The 21,490-nt window shown below is 45.3% G+C and overlaps 1 protein-coding gene and 1 non-coding gene across 7 annotated transcripts in view; one reads left to right on the top strand and one right to left on the bottom strand.

Moving 5' to 3' along the window:
• Positions 1 to 21,490, bottom strand: part of LOC133489270 (xenotropic and polytropic retrovirus receptor 1 homolog) — a 246,898-nt gene that overhangs the window by 177,499 nt on the left and 47,909 nt on the right. The window lies entirely within an intron of this gene.
• On the top strand, positions 2,567 to 2,694 carry LOC133489587 (U6atac minor spliceosomal RNA). Its single transcript, XR_009791984.1, has one exon. It is a non-coding gene; the product is annotated as a U6atac minor spliceosomal RNA (small nuclear RNA).

Raw genomic sequence — 21,490 nt, forward strand, 5'->3', positions numbered from 1 at the left:
ACGAGGATTCAAAGGACTTCATGACCACAGCTGTCAGGGCAACAGGCCTGTAGTCATTCAGACCCGAGATTGCAGTTTTTTTGGGGACTGGGATGATGGTGGAACGTTTGAAACAGGGCGGTACTTCACACAGTTACAGAGATCTATTGAAGATCTCTGTGAAGACTGGCGCGAGCTGGTCAGCGCAGTCTTTGAGGCACGATGGGGACACAAGTTCTAGGCCCGCCGCTTTGCTGATCTTTTGTTGTTTGAAGATACGTCTGTCATTCTGTTGGTAGATAGTCAACGCAGAAGGCGGAATCAGAGATGTGTTGGTTGTCGGTGGTGCGCCTGGGCGGCTCTGTGATGTGAAAGTGTCCTTTTCAAATATTCAGTAGAAGGTGTTAAGTCCTCAGCTAGTCCTGTATTGTTCCTTGCTTTGGGGGATGGTCGCTTGAAGTTGGTTCATGATTGTCATCCACGGCAGACGGACGAGTTGTTAGCAGTAAACTGTTTTTCCAGCTTTTCTGCATAATTCCTCTGTGCTGTTAATTTCTTTTGTCAGCTGGTTCCTAGCGCGATTGTACAGGGCTCTCTCCCCACTTCGATAGGAGTCCTCTTAAGCCTGGCGAAGTTAATGAAATTTGGCAGTGACCCACGGTTTGTTGCTATTCAACGTGTGAAATGTATTTGTTGGTAAACACACATCTTCACAGAAACTGATATAGGATGTGATACAGTCCGTTTTGTCATCCAGGCTGCCAGTTGAAGTTCACTCCAATCTGTGCAGTCAAAACAGTCTTGAAGTTCTATCTTTGCTTCATTGGTCCACTTCATCGCGGTTATCACCACAGGCTTATCACTTTTAAGTTTGTGCCTGTAGATTTGTATGACATGAATTAAGCAGGGATCAGACCAGCCCAGAGCTGCACGGGGAATATCTCAGTATGCGTCATTTAGCGTGGTGTAGGAGTGGTCTAGAATGTTGTTTTTCCTGGTGGGACAGTAATGTGCTGTTCGTGTGTGCTGAGTTCTGGTTGACCTTTGCTTTGTTCAAGTCCCTAAGAATAATGAGGGGTGAATCTGGGTTCTTTTTTTCAAGTTCGTTTACTTGTTCAGAGAGCGATTGTGTAACCCTGGGGATGAATGTAAACAAAGGCGAGGATGAAAGAAGCAAACACGTGCGCTGAATAGAATGAAAACAGTGACTCCAACTCCGGGATGCAGTATGTGGAGAGCTCCATGACGTCGAGACACCATTTTTCGTTAACAATGAAGCATATTCCGCCGCCTTTTGTATTCCCCAATAACTCTGTAAAGTAGTCTGCATGGTGTAGTTGGAAGCCCGGAAACAATACGGCACGTTCACAAAGCCATGTCTCTGTGAAGCACAGGGAGGCAGAATGTCCGAAGTCTTTAATGGTTCTTTGTGAGAAGCTGAAGCTCGTACATTTTGTTGGGTAGGGAACGTAGATTTGCGAGATGAATCGACGAGTATGGCATTCGGAATCCTCACTTACGGAGGTTGACCTGCACTCCAGCTCGCTTCCCTCTGAGGTGTTGCCTTCGCCTCCATGCACTATAGGCCGCGGCCGCCCCGGCGATGAGAAACTCCGAGGAAAAACTGAGCGGATTTGTGAAAGTTGGTGAAAGAAAGTCCGCAGTAATGTTTAGCAAGTCTTCCCTTGTGTAAGTCCTGTAAAGTCTCCAAAGACCAATGAAAAACACAAAAACATGGACAGTATTAGAGAGCGCATTACAGAGGCGACCACACGGTAAGGCGCCATCTCTTCCTCATTAGTGCACTTCCGACCCACTCATGCGGAGTTCTGAACACACTCACACAGACGTCACACACACACACTGAGCTCCCTGTCACACTGATGTCAGACAATGCCCGTAACAATGGTGTGTCCCATCCCTCTCCGCCAAGCACGCTATCTACCAAGGCTACTCTCCAATCGATGTATTCGGCACCCCGATCTATACTATCTGAAATGTCTCTGATAGCAGAAGATCGACTCTCAAAATTAAATGTCGATACGTTTGATATTTTAACATTTGAGGGACTGTATTTGCAGCGTCGTATCAGAAAGGGAATCAGTGGTATCAATCATTGGCAGACGTACAGGAGCAAATAGCTGCACACTCTCCATGCAGCATAAGCCATACAACGCAAATCACACGTAAAGCGCCTCTCACTGGCCAGGAGGTAAATCGACTCAGAGGATTTGTTGAATCGATATTGAATTGTGGGGGGAAAAATTGCAATGTATTAATGAATCGATAGTTTTACCCACCCCTAGTAGACGGTAGAAATTTAGCAAAAGTACTGGTGTAACGACTCATTCCTTATACTGATGTACCGATTTATATTGCTACGAGCCAACTGGACTGATCTGTGCTCGGCAAACTCCAGAAGCCTTCTGGTTGATTTAATTGTTTTAAAAGGTAATGAATCGGTTGCATCGATACTCGGAAATAATCCATTGTTTTTTATGCACGGCAGACTTTATTAGAGGTGTGTATGTGTTGTATTTCCAAGAAAAATGCTTGCTATTCCTTTTACTTTAAATGTTTCAGTTAGGTGTTGTATGAAAGGAGAGAAGGTTAGCACTCCCCTTGACAAGGACGGAAATGGCCCCTGTGGCCTGCAGTACATATACGGTTAAGGCATTGCCACCTACTTAGTGGCATCTCTAACCAAGTTTACTGCGATTGGCTGGCAACCAGTTCAGGGTGTACCCCGCCTCCTGCCGGATGACAGCTGGGATAGGCTCCAGCACGCCCGCGACCCTAGTGAGGAGAAGCGGCTCAGAAAATGCATGGATGGATGTTTGAGTTAGCACATGTCAGTTAGCACTGTCAAGGCTACATTGTTCTTCGTCTCTACATTTCCTTTTCGACACCCCACATCTAATCACTCCGTTCTGTAGTGCCCCTAGTGGTTGGATGAGACATCACAGTATGTGTGTGTTGCTTTTTAAGCACTTTTATTGCCGTTTAAGATGTCGGCCTGTCTGGTAGATGGCAGATGTGAAGGAGGAATGCAAGGAATGCTTCTGAATTCTTATGAATAAGGATGGTGTGTGTGACTCGCAGCGCTCGTCGTGTATGCTGAAGCTCGCTAGCCCTAACAGAGAAGAGATGCGTTTCTGATCAACATCGTTCAGCAGTGATAAAGTGTAAGTGTTGCGAATGTAATTATCGTATCGTAAATGTGTACAGTAGAAATGCTGAGAGCTTAGCTGAATGCGCGACCAAGCGCGACCATCGAAGAAAAATTTTTAGCTCTGAAAGACCAATAAAAGAGTACGAGGAGGAACTTTGTGGCACAAAAGATGAGAACTTCTACACGCTGTTTCCAAGGCTCACTTTGTGCTCCAAAGACAAGGTTTGTTAATTTATTTAGCTCTCTACGTACTATTAACACTATTCCGAAAATATTTTTCTCATGAAAACCTCACAGTGCTTAGTTTCTAGCCAATAGTATTTGACCGTGGGATTCACACAGGGATTCTCAAACTTTGGGTCCAGCTAGACTCCTTACAGTGGAGACAATTTTCCAAGGATCCCCTCATAATTCTAACACCAATTTAACATCTCTTTTTTACCGAGCAAGTAAAATCATATCTGAAATAATATAGATAACAATAAATTGCTGATATCCCCTTTATTGCGAAGCATTAAAAATACATAAGGAAAATCTTAATATTTAATGACAATAAATAATTTTGCCTTATGCCCTTACAAGAAACAACAAGAATTTAGGTAATTTCACCTGCACTGTCCAGGATTCACAGTCACATTGGATGAATTTTTGGCTAAAAAGTTACTGAATCGATTCTCAGCCACTGAAAGATTTCAGATTGCATTGTTGTAAATGAACCAATAACGTCCTTGAACCAAATTGGCAACCATGAATCATCATACGAATTGAATCGTTGCCAAAATGAATCGTTACACACCTCATCCGAAGATGTAAGATCTAGACTTTACGGATCAATCTCGATAATTCTGATAGAATAATAATTAAATAGATAATTCTGAGGGACCGCTAGTTCGCACTGGCGTGTCCACTTTAAAAGGCACAGTTTTGGCCACGAATGTGTACATTAGCGGGGGGTGGGCTTGGTTTGGCGGACGACAGGGAAAGCTGCGTGGAAGTTGGAAGAGGGAAGAAAAAAAAATAAAAATAAAAAGTCAGCTGAGGGAGTGGGATTTCGCACTGGTGTACTTTCTAATCCTTGCATCCATGGCAGATTCCAAGCAACACTTCTGACAAGTGTTGTTAGCACATAACGAGGATGAGGAGTAATTAACAAAGACGCCATGCCAACCGCTAAGATATCTAGTAATGTGTGAAACACCAGAATAATTACTTAGGTTGTACCATAGGCATAATTTGCGGGGGTGACACGGGGGACAATTTTTCAGGGAGCTGTTTTTGTCCCCTGTAGTTTTTTACCATCCACAAGCATTGTTATAGAAGAATAAATGGAGATGCGAGAAGCAATAGACACGACGAGTGCTCGGACCACGCAGAAAACACCCAACAATTACAGCAGCATTGGTTGATACTATCAACCAATATCAACATGATGGTACTCTAAATGTCGCTAAGATCACCTTTTCCCCCTGCCCACCAAATGGAGCGTACAGTGTTCAATAGTGATGTGACGGTCGCGAACAAAACGGTTCTAAGATCCGGATCAAGCGAATGATTGGGAGCCGCTTTCGTCGTTCACTTAAGACAGAGACCGCACATGTATGGTCAATATGTGTGACCTCTCTCTAACTACGCGAAGCAGAAGTGGGGAGGGGCGGGAGCACACACAGCAGCACACAGACGAAGAAAGAAGACGATTGAGAAACCGAGCAAGGGGTGATAAATGAAAACACAAATGTGTTGGTAAGGAATAGGAAAACGAGTGATAAAGGAGGAAAATCTGGACACACTTTACTAACAATACAAAGGCAGTGTAAAGTCAGAAGAAGAAGAAACCAGATCAGCTCCTCAAAAGCTGAGACGATAGATAAATTATCTGAATACAGATTTTTTTATTTTTGTTTCACATATTTTAATTTATATTCTGTTGTGCTAGTGTTTTGCAGTGATTCTGTGTTGGTTGACTTTAAATTTAATACAAAAAAGTTCAACTTAAAATATTAGTTGTAAATATTTATGCTTGTTTTTGTATTTTATTGTAGCACCAAGTAGAGTGAATAAATAAAGGCATCCATCCATCCATTTTCTGAGCCACTTCTCCTCACTAGGGTCGCGGGCGTGCTGGAGCCTATCCCAGCTGTCAGGAGGCGGCGTACACCCTGAACTGGTTGCCAGCCAATCGCAGGGCACATACAAACAAACAACCATTCGCACTCACGGTCACTCCTACGGGCAATTTTAGAGTCTCCAATTAATGCATGTTTTTGGGATGTGGGAGGAAACCGGAGTGCCCGGAGAAAACCCACGCAGGCACGGGGAGAACATGCAAACTCCAGACAGGCGGGGCCGGGGATTGAACCCGAGTCCTCAGAACTGTGAAATAAATATAATGGAAAGTATTGTAGTTTTTCCCATTATTATGCATAATCTGACATTATTTTTGCATAATAAATTGACTTAAGTAACAAAAAAAAATCTGAAGAGTCATTCTGGAGCTGAAAGAGGCGGCTCTTTTTAGTGAGCCGATCCAAAAGAATCTGTTCGAGTCTGTGCAACGAGGAAGTAGCAGAACACTGTGCGTGTGTGCCAAATATAAAAAGATTGCTACCTCCTCCTAAAAGAGGCAAGTTTCCTAATCAATGTTTGAAAATCAGTGAGATGTTCATTAGACAGCCGCCAGCACAAAAAAACAAAATGTATTGAATTTCTTGTTGTATACTGAGGACATTTGGGTTTCAGATCAAAAGATGAATATGAAACAAAATTTCAGAATTCCAGCTTTTATTTCTTGGTATTTACAGCAAGATGTGTTAAACAACTTAGGACAGACCACCTTTTGTTTGAAGCCACCCACTTTTCAAGTGAGCAAAAGTATTGGAACATGTGACTGATGGGTGTTTCTAATTGCTCAGGTGCTGCCTTTTAGACTGATTGATTAAACATTAGATAGCGCTTATTTTTGGCTTTGGGTTTCACCTATGAAAACTGCATTTGCTGTTAAGCAAACATGAAGACCAGAGAGCTGTCTATGGGAGAAAAGCAAACCATTTTGAAGCTGAAAGAAGAGGGAAAATCAATCAGAGCTATTGCACAAACATTGGGCATAGCCAATACAACAAATTGGAATGTCCTGAAAATGAAAGAAACTTGTGTAACGAGCAACAGACATCGAACAGGTCGGCCAAGGGTATCAACAGCAGTTGATGACAGAAACATTGTGACAGCTGTGAAGAAACACCCAAAGACAACAGTCTGTGACATCACTATCAACCTCCACAGGGCAAGGTTGAACGTATCCCAATACACTGTCCAAAGAATACTTCGAAAGAAATATACAGGCCGTACCACAAGATGCCAACCACTCATCAGCAAAAAGAATCGGAATGCCAGATTGGATTTTGCAAAGTACAGAGACGACCAAAAACATTTTGAAACGTGTATGGACTGATGAGAGCAAGATAAACCTCTACCAAAGAGATGGAAAGGCCAAAGTACCGTAATTTCTCTCTATAATGCGCACACGTGTATAATGCGCACCACCAAAGTTGACCTAAAAATTCTGGAAAACCCTTCAACCTATAATGCATTCTTACAATGCATGATTTTGCTTTGACACGTGATCAAAACAAAGTATTAACTGTATTTTGTTAGTTTTTTCAAATAATTATTCTGAAATTCAGCACTTTATTTGTAATTCTTTTTATTTACTTGCTCTTATGAAATTTACAGTCCTAATTTTATTTAGTAAATGAGAAAACACACAATTGTGCTCATATATTTGATTACCCAGGCATAATTTGTAAGATTGGTACAATTCTTTCAAGAAAACATGAAGGGCCAGGAGAAACTCGTTGAATTTCATTTTAATGGGATTCAAATTAAACTGTCAAGCATTTCAGAAAAGCATTATCATGAAACTAAACATAACCATAAAGAAATTAATGACAGTTGTTGTTCAGTCATCAGTGAGGGGGGGGGGGGGGGGGGGGGGGTGCATTATACACGAGAAATTATGGTATGGAGAAGGAAAGGATCTGCTAATCAGAATCATCTTTATTTTGCCAAGTATGTCCAAAAAACACACAAGGAATTTGTCTCCAGTAGTTGGAGCCACTCTAGTACGACAACAGACAGTCAATTGACAGAGAATACTTTTGAGACATAAAGACATTGAGAAAAACACTGAGCAATAAAAGGTTGCTAGTAATGCCGGTAAAAAATTTTTTTTTTGTTTTTTGACAATTGTGCAAAAAGCAAGCAATTAGAGCAGTTTGAATGACTAATATAGCAATAGTCCGGTGCAATGACCATTGCGCCGAGACTTCAAGGAATGGATGCAGTTTAAAGTGACTATATTCTGGGACAATGTCGATTGTGCAAATGTTGCAGATACTCCTCAGTCAGTGTGCAAGCGGTGCAGATGCTACTCTTGCCTGAGTGCCCAGTATTGGTAAACAACAACAGATATACAAATAGTGCAGCGTGGCGAGACTACCACAGTGAGAGCACGAATAATGTATAATTGGCCAAACAGAAATGTGACAACAAACTCAAGACAAAGAATTGGCGGCATGTTGCAATTAAATTGTAAGTTAGCGGTTTGAGAAGTTGATGGCAAGAGGGAAGAAGCTATTGGAATGTCTGCTAGTTTTAGTTTGCATTGTTCGGTAGCGCCTACCTGAGGGATGGAGCTGGTGACCAGGATGTGGAGGGTCCAAGAGGATTTTGCACGCTCTTGTCTTAGTTCTGGCAGCGTGCAAGTCCTCAAGGGTGGGTAGGGGGGTACCGACAATCTTTTCAGCAGTTTTGATCGTCCGTTGGAGTCGGAACGTGTCCTTTTTTGTAGCAGCACCAAACCAGACTGTGATAGAAGAACACAGGACTGATTCGATGACCGCTGTGTAGAACTGCCTCAACAGCTCCTGTGGCAGGCCGTGCTTCCTCAGGAGCTGCAGGAAGTACATCCTCTGCTGGGCCTTTTTGAGGACGGAGTTGATGTTGATCTCCTACTTCAGGTCCTGAGAGACTGTAATTCCCAGGAACTTGAAGGTCTCGACGGTTGACATAAGGCAGTTGGAGAGCGTGAGGGGCGGTTGTGGCGAAGGATGCCTCCTGAAGTCCACGATCACCTCTACAGTCTTGAGCGTGTTCAGCTCCCGGTTGTGTCGGCCGCACCGCAGCTCCAGCCGCTAATGATCCAAAACACGCTGGTCTGTGAAGCATGGTGGAGGTAATAATATGGCTTGGGCCGACATGGCTGCATCTTCTCAAAAAGGCCCAGCAGAAGACGTACTTCCTGCGGCTTCTGAGAAAGCACGGCCTGCCACAGGAGCTGCTGACGCAGTTCTACACAGTGGTCATCGAATCATTCCTGTGTTCTTCCATCACAGTCTGGTTTGGTGCTGCTACAAAAAAGGACAAACTCCGACTGCAACGGACAATCAAAACTGCTGAAAGGATTGTCGGTACACCCCTACCCACACTTGAGGACTTGCACGCTGCCAGAACTAAGGCAAGAGCGTGCAAAATCCTCTCGGACCCTCCACATCCCGGTCACCAGCTCTTCCAGCTCCTTCCCTCAGGTAGGCGCTACCGATCAATGCAAACTAGAACTAGCAGACATTCCAACAGCTTCTTCCATCTTGCAATCCACTTCTTAAACAGCTAACCTACAATTCCATTACAACATGTTGGCAATTTTTGGATTTGAGTTCTTTGTCACATTTCTGTGGGGCCAATTATAAAGTACTCGTGCACTCACTGAAGTAGTCTTGCCACGTTGCATCTGTTGTTGACCAATACTGGCCACTCATGCCAGAGTAGCATCTGCTCTATTTGCACACTGATTGAGGAGCTGAAAGAACATTGCAACATTTGCACAATCAACATTGTCCCAGATTATCGCGCTACTCGTCACTTTAAACTGCATACACTCCTTGAAGTCTCGGCGCCCATTGCACAATGGTCATTGCACCGGACTATTGCTATATTAGTGATTCAAACTGGTCTAAGTTGCATCTTTTTGAACAATTGTGAGAAAAAATATAAATAAATACATTTTACCGGCATTACCAGAGCGGCACGGTGGCCGACTGGTTAGAGCGTCTGCCTCACAGTTATGAGGTCCGGGGTTCAATCCCCGGCCCTGCCTGTGTGGAGTTTGCATGTTCTCCCTGTGCCTGCGTGGGTTTTCTCTGGGCACTCCGGTTTCCTCCCACATCACAAAAACATGCATGCTAGGTTAATTGACAACTCTAAATTGCCCGTAGGTGTGAATGTGAGTGCAAATGGTTGTTTGTTTATATGTGCCCTGCGATTGGCTGGCAACCAGTTCAGGGTGTACCCCGCCTCCTGCCCGATGATAGCTGGGATAGGCTCCAGTACGCCTGTGACCCGAGTGAGGAGAAGCGGCTCAGAAAATGGATGGATGGATGGATGGATTGACGGCATTACCAAATAACTAGCAACGCTTTATTGCTCAGTGACTTTTTTTGTCAATGTCTTTATGTCTCAAAAGTGTTCTCTGTCAATTGACTGTTGTCATACTAGAGCGGCTCCAACTACCGGAGACAAATTCCTTGTGTTTTTTGGACATACTTGGCAAATAAAGATGATTCTGATCAACACTGTGTATAGTGGGGATGGGGCGCTGCTGACCTCGACTCGGGACGTTGTGAGTGGGTGGGGAGAATATTTCGAACACCTCCTCAACTCCACCGACACGTCTTCCCATGAGGAAGCAGAGTCTGGGTTCTCCTATCTCTGGGGTTGAGGTCACCGAGGTGGGTAAAAAGCTCCTTGGTGGCAAGGCCCCGGGGGTGGATGAGATTCGCCCGGAGTTCCTAAAGGCTCTGGATGTTGTGGGGCTGTCCTGGTTGTCACGCGTCTGTAACATCGCGTGGACATCGGGGACAGTGCCTCTGGATTGGCAGACTGGGGTGGTGGTCTTCCTTTTTAAGAATGGGGACCGGAGGGTGTGTTCCAACTACAGGGGGATCACACTCCTCAGCCTCCCCGGTAATTGTCTATTCGGGGGTGCTGTGGAAAATGTCTGTCTGGAAGTCGAATATCAGATTCAGGAGGAGCAGTGTGGTTTTTGTCCTGGCCGTGGAACAGTGGACCAGCGCTACACCCTCGGCAGGGTCCTCGAGGGTGCATGGGAGTTCGCCCAACCACTCTACATGTGTTTTGTGGACTTGGGAGTCCTGTGGGGGGTACTTCGGGAGTACTTCGAACCCCCTGATACAGGCTGTTCAGTCCCTGTACGACCGGTGTCAGAGTTTGGTCCGCATTGCCGGCAGTAAGTCGGACTCGTTTCCGGTGAGGGCTGGACTCCGCCAAAGCTGCCCTTTATCACCGATTCTGTTCATAACTTTTATGGACAGAATTTCTAGACGCAGCCGAGGCATACAGGGGTCCGGTTTGGTGGCCTCAGAATTGTATCTCTGCTTTTTGCAGATGATGTGGTTCTGTTGGCTTCATCAAGCCGTGATATCCAATTCTCACTGGAGCGGTTCGCAGCCAAGTGTGAAGCGGCTGGGATGAGAATCAGCACCTCCAAATCTGAGACCATGGTGCTCAGTCGGAAAAGGGTGGTGTGCCCTCTCCAGGTCGGGGATGAGATCCTGCCCCAAGTGGAGGAGTTCACGTATCTTGGGGTCTTGTTCACGAGTGAGGGAAGAATGGAACGTGAGATCGACAGGCAGATCGGTGCAGTGTCTGCAGTGATGGGGACATTGTACCGGTCCGTTGTGGTAAAGAAGGAGCAAAGCCGAAAAGCGAAGCTCTCAATTTCCCGGTCGATCTACGTTCCTACCCTCACCTATGGTCACGAGCTATGGGTCGTAAACGAACTGTAAGCCATTCTACTTGCCGCGTGAGTTCGCATCATTCATTCTCGCTGGCGCCTATATTCCGCCTCAAGCAAACACGAACGCTAACGCTCGCCGAACAAGTCAACGAAATTGAAAAAAAAACACCCGGACTCACCCCTCATTATTCACGGGGACTTTAACAAAGCTAAACTCAACCACGAACTCCCTAAATACAAGCAGCACATTGACTGTCCTACCAGGGAAAATAACATTTTAGACCACTGCTACACTACGCTAAAAAACGCATACCATGCTATACCTCATGCAGCCCTGAGCTCGTCTGATCACTGCTTAATTCACTTAATACCGACGTACAGGCAAGAACGTAAATGCGCAAAGCCTACAGTGAAAACAGTGAAAAAGTGGACCAATGAAGCAAATATGGAACTTCAAAGCTGCTTAGACTTCACAGACTGGAGTGTCTTTGAAAATTCAGCTGGCAGCCTGGATGAATATACGGACACTGTTACATCCTATATCAGTTTCTGTGAAGATGTGTGTGTACCAGCAAAATCGTTTCGCACATTCAACAACAACAAGCCGTGGTTCACTGCTAAACTTAAGCAGCTTTGCCAAGCTAAGGAGGACGCATATCAGAGCGGGGACAGGGCCCTGTATAATCGAGCTAGAAACCAGCTGACTAAAGAAATTATCATTGCAAAGAGGAACTATGCAGCAAAGTTGGAAAAACAGTTTAGCGCGAACGACTCTAAATCAGTCTGGCATGCATTCCAAACGCTGACTAATTACAAGCGACAATCCCCCCAAGCTGAGAACAATAGCACACTAGCCAACAACTTGAATACCTTCTACTGCAGATTTGAAAAGGACACTTGCACAGGATTGTCGGTACCCCCCTACCCACCATTGAGGACTTGCACGCTGCCAGAACTAAGACAAGAGCGTGCAAAATCCTCTCGGACCCTGCGCATCCCGGTCACCAGCTCTTCCAGCTCCTTCCCTCAGGTAGGCGCTGGAACAACAGCTTCTTCCCTCTTGCGATCAACTTCTTAAACACCTAACCTACAATTCCATTACAACATGCTGGCAATTTTTTGACTTGAGTTCGTTGTCACATTTCTGTGGGGCCAATCATACATTACTCGTGCACTCACTGGAGTTGTCTCGCCATGTTGCACTATTTGCATAAACTGGCCACTCATGCCAGAGGAGCATCTGCTCCATTTGCACACTGATTGAGGAGTATCTGCAACATTTGCACAACCAACATTGTCCCAGATTATCGCACTACTCGTCACTTTAAACCTTGAAGTCTCGGCCCCTTTGCACAATGGTCATTGCACCAGACTGTTGCAGGATTTTGGCTTCGTTCTCAACCACTTTGGGTGGTGTCTGCCATCTTGATTCTGGGACCTCTAGTCCATATTTGTACAGATGTTCCGGTACACTATTCCTGCTACCTGGTTATGCCGCTCCATGTACTATATGCCTTGCCTGCCAGCATTTTACAACCTGCTGTGATGTGTTGCATTGTCTCAGGGGCTTCTTTGCACAGCCTGTATCTGGGGTCCTGTCTGATGTGGTAGACTGCGGGCTCTATTGATGTTGTGTTTCGGGCCTATTCTTGTGCTGCCATGATTAGTTTTTGGCTTACACCTTTGATGTCATCCATGTAGAGGAGGTGGATGATCATTGTTACACTTCAGAACCGATACCCTAAAATCAGTCTGTTTCATGTCATTTTTCACTATTACCAACTTCAAAGGTTTATCCCAAATGCATCCTCCAGGAAAATATTAAGTTGTTTTTTTTTGTCCATTTCTGAATTTGAAGTTAGTTCATTCTGTGTTGTGACATAACATCCGTAGCTCCGTCGCTTAATACATTTAACATTAACATCCGTAAACTAATTAGATAATTGTAGGCGCGTTTCCTAATTAATACAAGATGTACTAGCGGATCAGCTCTTGTCGCCAATGTTACATGTGCTTTGCGGTTCCGCTTGGACCACAACCTCAACACAAAAAATACAAAAGACCAGTGCAACAAATACGACGCTGGCTGATCTGATGAGCAAAAATGTTGCTTAAACGTTAACGTAAGAGTAGGATGTCCGCTCCAGAGTAGCCAAATATTGTACTCAAGTAAGAGTACTGTTACTTGATGATAATGTAACCTAAGTAAAAAGTAGCCCTCCAAAAAAATTACTTGAGTATGAGTAAGTATGAAGTGCTGAGTAAATAGTGGGTAACTTCAGATTTTTTTTTAACCACAGCATGAACATCAATAAGCTCCAGAGTAGCCAAATATTGTACTCAAGTAAGAGTACTGTTACTTGATGATAATGTAACCTAAGTAAAAAGTAGCCCTCCCAAAAAATTATTTGAGTATGAGTAAGTATGAAGTGCTGAGTAAATAGTGGGTAACTTCAGATTTTTTTTTAACCACAGCATGAACATCAATAAAATAAAAACTAAATAAAATGTTTTTCACTCCAAAGTGTTTTAAGTTGTAAGTAGGCTGAAATATTCACGTTTGGGCAGATCGTGCCAGACAAATACAACAATTCATGAAAGCTGTTGTTTTTGTTCGTGTAAATGTAAACACGAGTCATGGTCTCGACAACCTTCCCAAAATGGCCGCCACGTAGGCACGAAAATCTGCTGGGTTGGCTTATCTAGTGTGAATACCTATGACCGGGAAGCCCAAATAGCTGACGTGTGAGGCCATGTGACTTTCTTCTATCGTTTGATTAGTGAACTAGACAAATGTCACTTGCACTTAAACTGGATCGGCGCAAACAGCGCCCAATGCAGAAGTCTGGAGCACAAAATAGTTGATAAATAAAAGTAGCGAGCGACATTTAGATAATTGAAACTGAGTAAAAGTACCGCTACTTCTTCACAGCTGAAGCGGCAGAAGTGTTTTTTCTGGTGTCGTCAACTCCTGTGACTCCAAAGCAGGTCCGAGAGCGCACAGGCAAACCTCAGGCCAATGTGCTTTTTCATATTTGTCCACCACGGAGTAATTCTCAGAAATTACATCTGTGTGTGGATGGTGGATGTGTGGAAGGGATCTAGCTGCCAGCGTTCAAGGAGTACGAAACAGCCAATGATGACGACAGCGACAGCCTATTTTGAGTTCAAAACGGTGAATTTGACCGAAAGGCTACTGATTTGCATGTATGATATATACAGTGGATACGGAAACTTTTCAGACACCTTTAAATTTTTTCACTCTTTGTTATATTGCAGCCATTTGCTAAAATCATCAAGTTCATTTTTTTTCCTCATTAATGTACAAACAGCACCCCATATTGACAGAAAAAAACGGAATTGTTGGAATTTTTGCAGATTTATTAAAAAAGTAAAACTGAAATATCACACAGCCATAATTATTCAGACCATTTGCTCAGTATTTAGTAGAAGCACCCTTTTGAGCTAATATAGCCATGAGTCTTTTTGGGAATGATGCAACAGGTTTGTCACATCTGGATTTGGGGATCCTTTGCCATTCCTCCTTGCAGATCCTCTCCAGTTCTGTCTGGTTGGACGGTGAACGTTGGTGGACAGCCATTTTCAGGTCTCTCCAGAGACAACAACAGACAGTCAATTGACAGAGAATACTTTTGAGATGTGAAGACAAAAAAAATTTAGTTTTTTTTTTTTTTTTTTTTTTTTAAACTGTCACTGAGCAATAAAAGGTTGCCAGTCGTGTGGTAATGCTGGCACAATTTATTTTATTTTATTTTTTGACAATTGTGCAAAAAGATGCAGAGTCCTCTTGCAATTAGAGCAGTTTGAAATGACTAATATAACAATAGTCCAGTGCAATGACCATTGTGCAAAGGGCGCAGAGACTTCAAGAAATTTATGCAGTTTATAGTGAAAAAAAACAGAATTGTAAAAATCTTTGCTGATTTATTAAAAAAGAAAAACTGAAATATCACACAGCCTTTGCTCAGTATTTAGTTTAAGCACCCTTTTGAGCTAATACAGCCATAAGTCTTTGTGGGAATGATGCAACAGGTTTTTCACACCTGGATTTGGGGATTCTTTGGCATTCCTTGCAGATCCTCTCCAGTTCTGTCAGGTTGGATGGTGAACGTTGGTGGACAGCCATTTCCAGGTCTCTCCAGAGATGCTCAATTGGGTTTAAGTCAGGGCTCTGGCTGGGCCATTCAAGAACAGTCACGGAGTTATTCTGAAGCCAGTCCGTTATTTTAGCTGTGTGCTTATGGTCATTGTCTCGTTGGAAGGTGAACCTACAGCCCAGTCAGTGCCTGGTTTTCTCAACACAGACCGCTTAGAATTAAGGCCAAAAAGTTCTATCTTGGTCTCATCAGACCAGAGGATCTTATTTCTCATCATCTTGGAGTCCTTCAGGTGTTTTTCAGCAAACTCCATGCGGGCTTTCATGTCTCTTGCACTGAGGAGAGGCTTCCCTCACTCACTCTGCCATAAAGCCCCGACTGGTGGATGGCTGCAGAGATGGTTGACTTTCTAGAACTTTATCCCATCTCCCAATTGAACCTCGAGAGCTCAGCCACAGTGATCTTTGGGTTCTTCTTTACCTCTCTCACCAAGGCTCTTCTCCCCCGATTGCTTAGTTTGGACGGCCAGCTCTAGGAAGGGTTCTGGTCGTCCCAAACGTCTTCCATTTAAGGGTTATGGCGGCCACAGTGCTCTTCTGAACCTTAAGTGCAGCAGAATTTTTTTTGTTAACTTGGCCAGATCTGTGCCTTGCCAGAATTATGTCTCTGAGCTCTTTAGGCAGTTCATTTGACCTCATGATTCTCATTTGCTCCGACATGCACTGCGAGCTGTAAGGTTTTATGTAGACAGGTGTGTGGTTTTCCTAATAAAGTCCAATCAGTGTAATCAAACACAGCTAGACTTCAATGAAGGTGTAGAAGGAGGATCAGAAGAAATGGACAGCACCCTTGTTAAATATATGTGTCACAGAAAAGGGTCTGGATAGTTTTAGTTGTCTGATATTCCAGTTTTTCTTTTTAATAAATTGCAAAAATTTCAACAATTGAGTTTTTTCTGGCCCCCCCGATCAGAACCCAAGCGGTGTTCTGTTATTGGACTTCTGTGCTCGTCACGGATTGTCCATAACGAACACCATGTTCAAGCATAAGGGTGTCCACACGTGCACTTGGCACCAGGACACCCTAGGTCGCAGTTCGATGATCGACTTTGTGGTCGTGTCATCGGACTTGCGGCCGCATGTCTTGGACACTCGGGTGAAGAGAGGGGCGGAGCTGTCAACTGATCACCACCTGGTGGTGAGTTGGCTCCGATGGTGGGGGAAGATGCCGGTCCGACGTGGCAGGCCCAAACGTATTGTGAGGGTCTGCTGGGAACGTCTGGCAGAATCCCCTGTCAGAAGGAGTTTCAACTCCCACCTCCGACAGAACTTTGCTCATGTTCCGGGGGAGGCGGGGGACATCGAGTCCGAGTGGACCATGTTCCGCGCCTCCATTACTGAGGCGGCCGACCGGAGCTGTGGCCGTAAGGTGGTCGGTGCCTGTCGTGGCGGCAATCCCCGAACGCGTTGGTGGACACCAACGGTGAGGGATGCCGTCAAGCTGAAGAAGGAGTCCTATCGGGCTTTTTTGGCCTGTGGGACTCCTGAGGCAGCTGATGGGTACCGGCTGGCCAAGCGGAATGCAGCTCTGGTGGTCGCTGAAGCAAAAACCCGGGCATGGGAGGAGTTCGGTGAGGCCATGGAGAAAGACTTCCGGACGGCTTCGAGGAAATTCTGGTCCACCATCCGACGTCTCAGGAGAGGAAAGCAGTGCACCACCAACACTGTGTATAGTGGGGATGGGGCGCTGCTGACCTCGACTCGGGACGTTGTGAGTCGGTGGGGAGAATACTTCGAAGACCTCCTCAATTCCACTGACACGCCTTCCCATGGGGAAGCAGAGTGTGGGTTCTCTGAGGCGGGCTCTCCTATCTCTGGGTTTGAGGTCACCGAGGTAGTTAAAAAGCTCCTCGGTGGCAGGGCCCCGGGGGTGGATGAGATTCGCCCGGAGTTCCTAAAGGCTCTGGATGTTGTGGGGCTGTCCTGGTTGACACGCCTCTGCAACATCACGTGGACATCGGGGACAGTGCCTCTGGATTGGCAGACTGGGGTGGTGGTCCCCCTTTTTAAGAAGGGGGACCGGAGGGTGTGTTCCAACTACAGGGGGATCACACTGCTCAGCCTCCCTGGTAAGGTCTATTCAGGGGTGCTGGAGAGGAGGGTCCGTCGGGAAGTCGAATCTCAGATTCAGGAGGAGCAGTGTGGTTTTCGTCCTGGCCGTGGAACAGTGGACCAGCTCTACACCCTCGGCAGGGTCCTCGAGGGTGCATGGGAGTTCGCCCAACCAGTCTACATGTGTTTTGTGGACTTGGAGAAGGCGTTCGACCGTGTCCCTCGGGGAGTCCTGTGGAGAGTGCTTCGGGAGTATGGGGTACCGAACCCCCTGATACGGGCTGTTCGGTCCCTGTACGACCGGAGTCAGAGTTTGGTCCGCATATCCGGCAGTAAGTCGGACTCAGAGTAGAGCCGCTACTCCTCCGCATTGAGAGGAGCCAGATGAGGTGGCTGGGGCATCTGATTCGGATACCTCCCGGACGCCTCCCTGGTGAGGTGTTCCGGGCATGTCCCACCGGGAGGAGACCCCGGGGACGACCCAGGACGCGCTGGAGAGACTACATCCTTCGGCTGGCCTCGGGATCCCCCCGGAAGAGCTGGATGAAGTGGCTGGGGAGAGGGTAGTCTGGGCGTCCCTGCTGAAGCTACTGCCCCTGCGACCCGACCCGGATAAGCGGTAGAGAATGGATGGATGGATGGTGTGTGCATGAGTGAAAAAAAATGAAAAATGATTTTAGTAAATGGCTGCAATATAACGGTGAAAATTTTAAGAGGGTCTGAATACTTTCCATACCCACTGTATATATATATATATATATATATATATATATATATATATATATATCTAGATGTGTTGAACAACTCAGGACAGGGCACCTTTTATTTGAACCCACCCACTTTTCAAGTGAGCAAACATATTGGAAGAGACATGATTAAATTAACTTAAAGTGAATATTTACTATTTGTTGGCATAACACTTACTTGCAATAACTGCATCAACCTTGCAATCCATTGACTTCACCAGACTGTTGCATTCTTCATTTGAAATGAAGAATGAAATGAAGTTTACAGAAAAATGCATCCAAACTAATCAGGAGAAGCTTCATCATGCAACAAGACAATAATCCAAAACACTGCCAACACAACAAAGGACTTCATCGGGGGAAAAGTGGAAGGTCTTAGACTGGCCAAGTCAATCACCGGCCCTTAACCAAATAGAGGATGCATTTTACATCCTGAAGAGGAGACTGAAGGGGGAAAAAAACAGAAACAAAAGTATTGAAAAAGGCTGCAGTCAAGGCCTGGAAAAGCATTTCAGATGGTTCACGTTAGACAGTTCACCCTGTGTCATCCCTCGCTATTTGCCTCAACTTTTTTAAGCGGAATTTAGATTTTCCTCTCTTTTCGCTTTGATTGCATTTTACTCTGTACTTGTAGAATTAGAAATTAAACCTGACAAAATCCATAGACTCTCTCGTTTTAGCTAATTTGCATTCTTTGTCCGTCTGTTTAGTTCTGTTTTGCATCCATCCATCCATTTTCTGTTCCGCTTATCCTAACTAGGATCGTGAGCATGCTGGAGCCTATCCCAGCTATCTTCGGGCGAGAGGCGGGGTACACCCTGAACTGGTCGCCTGCCAATCGCAGGGCATGTACAAACAAACAGCAATTTGCACTCACATTTATACCTACCGGCAATTTAGAGTCTTCAATCAACCTACCACGCATGTTTTTGGGACTGTCAGACCAGGGACGCAGCTGTGTGTTTTTCTGTTGTGTTATCGGTTATCTTAACCAAAACACTGCACATTTCTCTGACGGAGCAAACTTCAGCGCAATTAGCAAACGTGAAGTGTGCCCAGCGGTCCTCCCCACTCTTGTTTGAGGAAAAGCATCATGGCGGCCTCCTTCGCCTGCTGGAGTACTTCCCCTTGTCAACTTGATCCGGCTGCACAGCACCTTGCTGCGTGCCTTCAAATGGTGGCACAGGGGGTATTCACCACTAACCTTGTGCGTCACTCACTGTGTAAATTCTATCATAAAGGAGCAACACTCCTCTCACCCGTCTGCTGTGCGTTGGCTCCACTACAACACGGTGCTTTTGTTGATGACTTCCACATTGTGACTTCCTTACCGCTCCCTTCTCATTACTCGGCTCGAGCGGCTGAGTTGATAGCATTCACTGAGGCCTGCCGCCTAGCAGAAGGTACATCTGTCACAATCTACACGGACACTTGGTTTGCCTTTGGAGTGGTCGGCACCCTCTGGCGCCATCGTATCTTTTTTAAATCTAATGGTAAACCTATTCACCATGACGTTGTTGCATGTTTGCTCTCCTCGACGCCATCCACCTCCCTTCTGTTATTGCTGTCTGCAAATGTACAGCAGATACCAACATGTCTGACCCTCTCTCAAGGGAATGCACGCCAAGGCTGCATTACTCCTCCCTCCTCCATCTTTCCACCTCTCCTCTCCTCCCTCTTCCACACCCTCACATGCGCCTCTTCTTCTCATTGACCTTCACTCACGGTCTATTCGAACGCACTATTATGACGACAGTGCAGGGTGTCTTTCGTGGATGGTGTTTGGATGGGCCCAAATGGTAATCCTAGCCTCCCTCGTTGGTTATTGTTTTTTTATTATGCAAAAATTGACACAGGCGGGGCCGGGGATTGAACCCGGGTCCTCAGAACTGTGAGGCTGACGCGCTAATATGGTAGATATGTTTTCAAAATATATTTCCGGCAAAACATGCATCTGCATATACAGTGGAAAAAGCACTATTGACTGAAATTATTCCCAGATGGGGAATCCCGGAAAAACTTTCCTCTGATAACGGCACACACTTTGTAAGTGAAGTGATGACCCAGCTTTCAGATAGGTTACAATTTGACCTCAGAACACATTGTAGTTACCACCCTCAATCTGTGGTGTAGTAGAAAAAGAAAATGGGATTTTGAAAGCCAAATTGCGTAAATGTTGTGGACACTAAATTAAACTGGATTAAGTGCCTACCAACTGTGTTGATGTATTTGAGAATGCGTGTGCGTCCAAGGCACAATGTCTCCCTTGGAGATCCTCTTTGCAGGGCCTCCAAATGTCGGCTTGAACCCTCCAGGCTTCCAGATGGACACGCATCTTTACAAAGACAACATGACCAGGTATTGCATGTCTTTGACTAAATTGCTCCATAAGTCTTCTCAGCACCGACCAGAGCAGCTGATGGAACCCTGCACAACATCAAACCTGGTGACCGTGTTGATCAAGAACTTCCAGCGAAAGATGTGGAGACATCAGCTTGGGCCCTTTCAGGTCCTCTTGGTAACCCACACTGCAGTGAAAGTTGCTGAAAGAGCTAAGTGGGTTCACGCGTCACACTGCAAATATGGGGGTGTTTAGTTGTTGTTGTGCGCCTCCTGTGGTCCCAACTCCTCCTCTTCCATCACCTTTTGCAACAGATGGCCGGAAAGTTCAGCCTAATAAGGATAAGTAATCACCTCTGAGAAAGAGGATTCACTATTAGCATGCACTTTTAGCTACAATCAGTGCTGTTAACTGACTGCACATAGATAGGTCATAAAAGCCGAGCAACGACCAATCATCTGTTGCCTGAACTGGCGCGCGTACACAACACACACGCGCGTGCACTTGCGTAACTAGCAGAAGAACAGAAGAAGATGACGACTTTTCCCGGGGGTTTCAAACCCCTCCTCTTGTGGTTTAGCATTACTTGCCATAATTACTGTGTTCAATATGTGTATTGATGCTCCCACTTTGACAGTTGACAATTTTTCTACCTTACGAGACGTGACAACTATGACGAGCTTTTTTGGTTACATGCGATCGCCACTACTTCTGCTAATTTCACTTCCTGCACTACGCCCTTCATGTTCCACACACTCAAAATCGTTCTAACTGCTATGTTTGTTCTTTCATGCCGCTGCAAACCCACATTAGTGCCTTCCCCACATCCCAATTCGCTTCACTTTTTCCTCGCACCTTGACTTCTTTTGTCAGTCCACATTACCTGAACCAAACCATCCTTGCTGAAACTGGTTCTCCTCTCCCCTATGTTAATTTTAATGTTAAATACTTTGATGGTTTTAAACCCTCAAATGATTGTTTGGCCCGGTTTACATTCGCCCCAGAGCGAACTTCCGCTGTTTTGCTATGAACAAGACCCTATTTGGCCAGCGTGTGTATGTTGAGGACGTACCGAAATCTTATTGCCAATCTATATCTGTACCATGCACACTCTAACTCCTCTTTGAACAATTCCCAAACGCTTCCTGGTACTACTTGTCTTCCTTATATGTCAGCACCTTGCCGGCTGGGCATGTTGTCTTTTGAGGACGTGTAC

This window comes from Phyllopteryx taeniolatus, chromosome 14 (assembly GCF_024500385.1).
Source record: "Phyllopteryx taeniolatus isolate TA_2022b chromosome 14, UOR_Ptae_1.2, whole genome shotgun sequence".
NCBI lineage: Eukaryota > Metazoa > Chordata > Actinopteri > Syngnathiformes > Syngnathidae > Phyllopteryx > Phyllopteryx taeniolatus.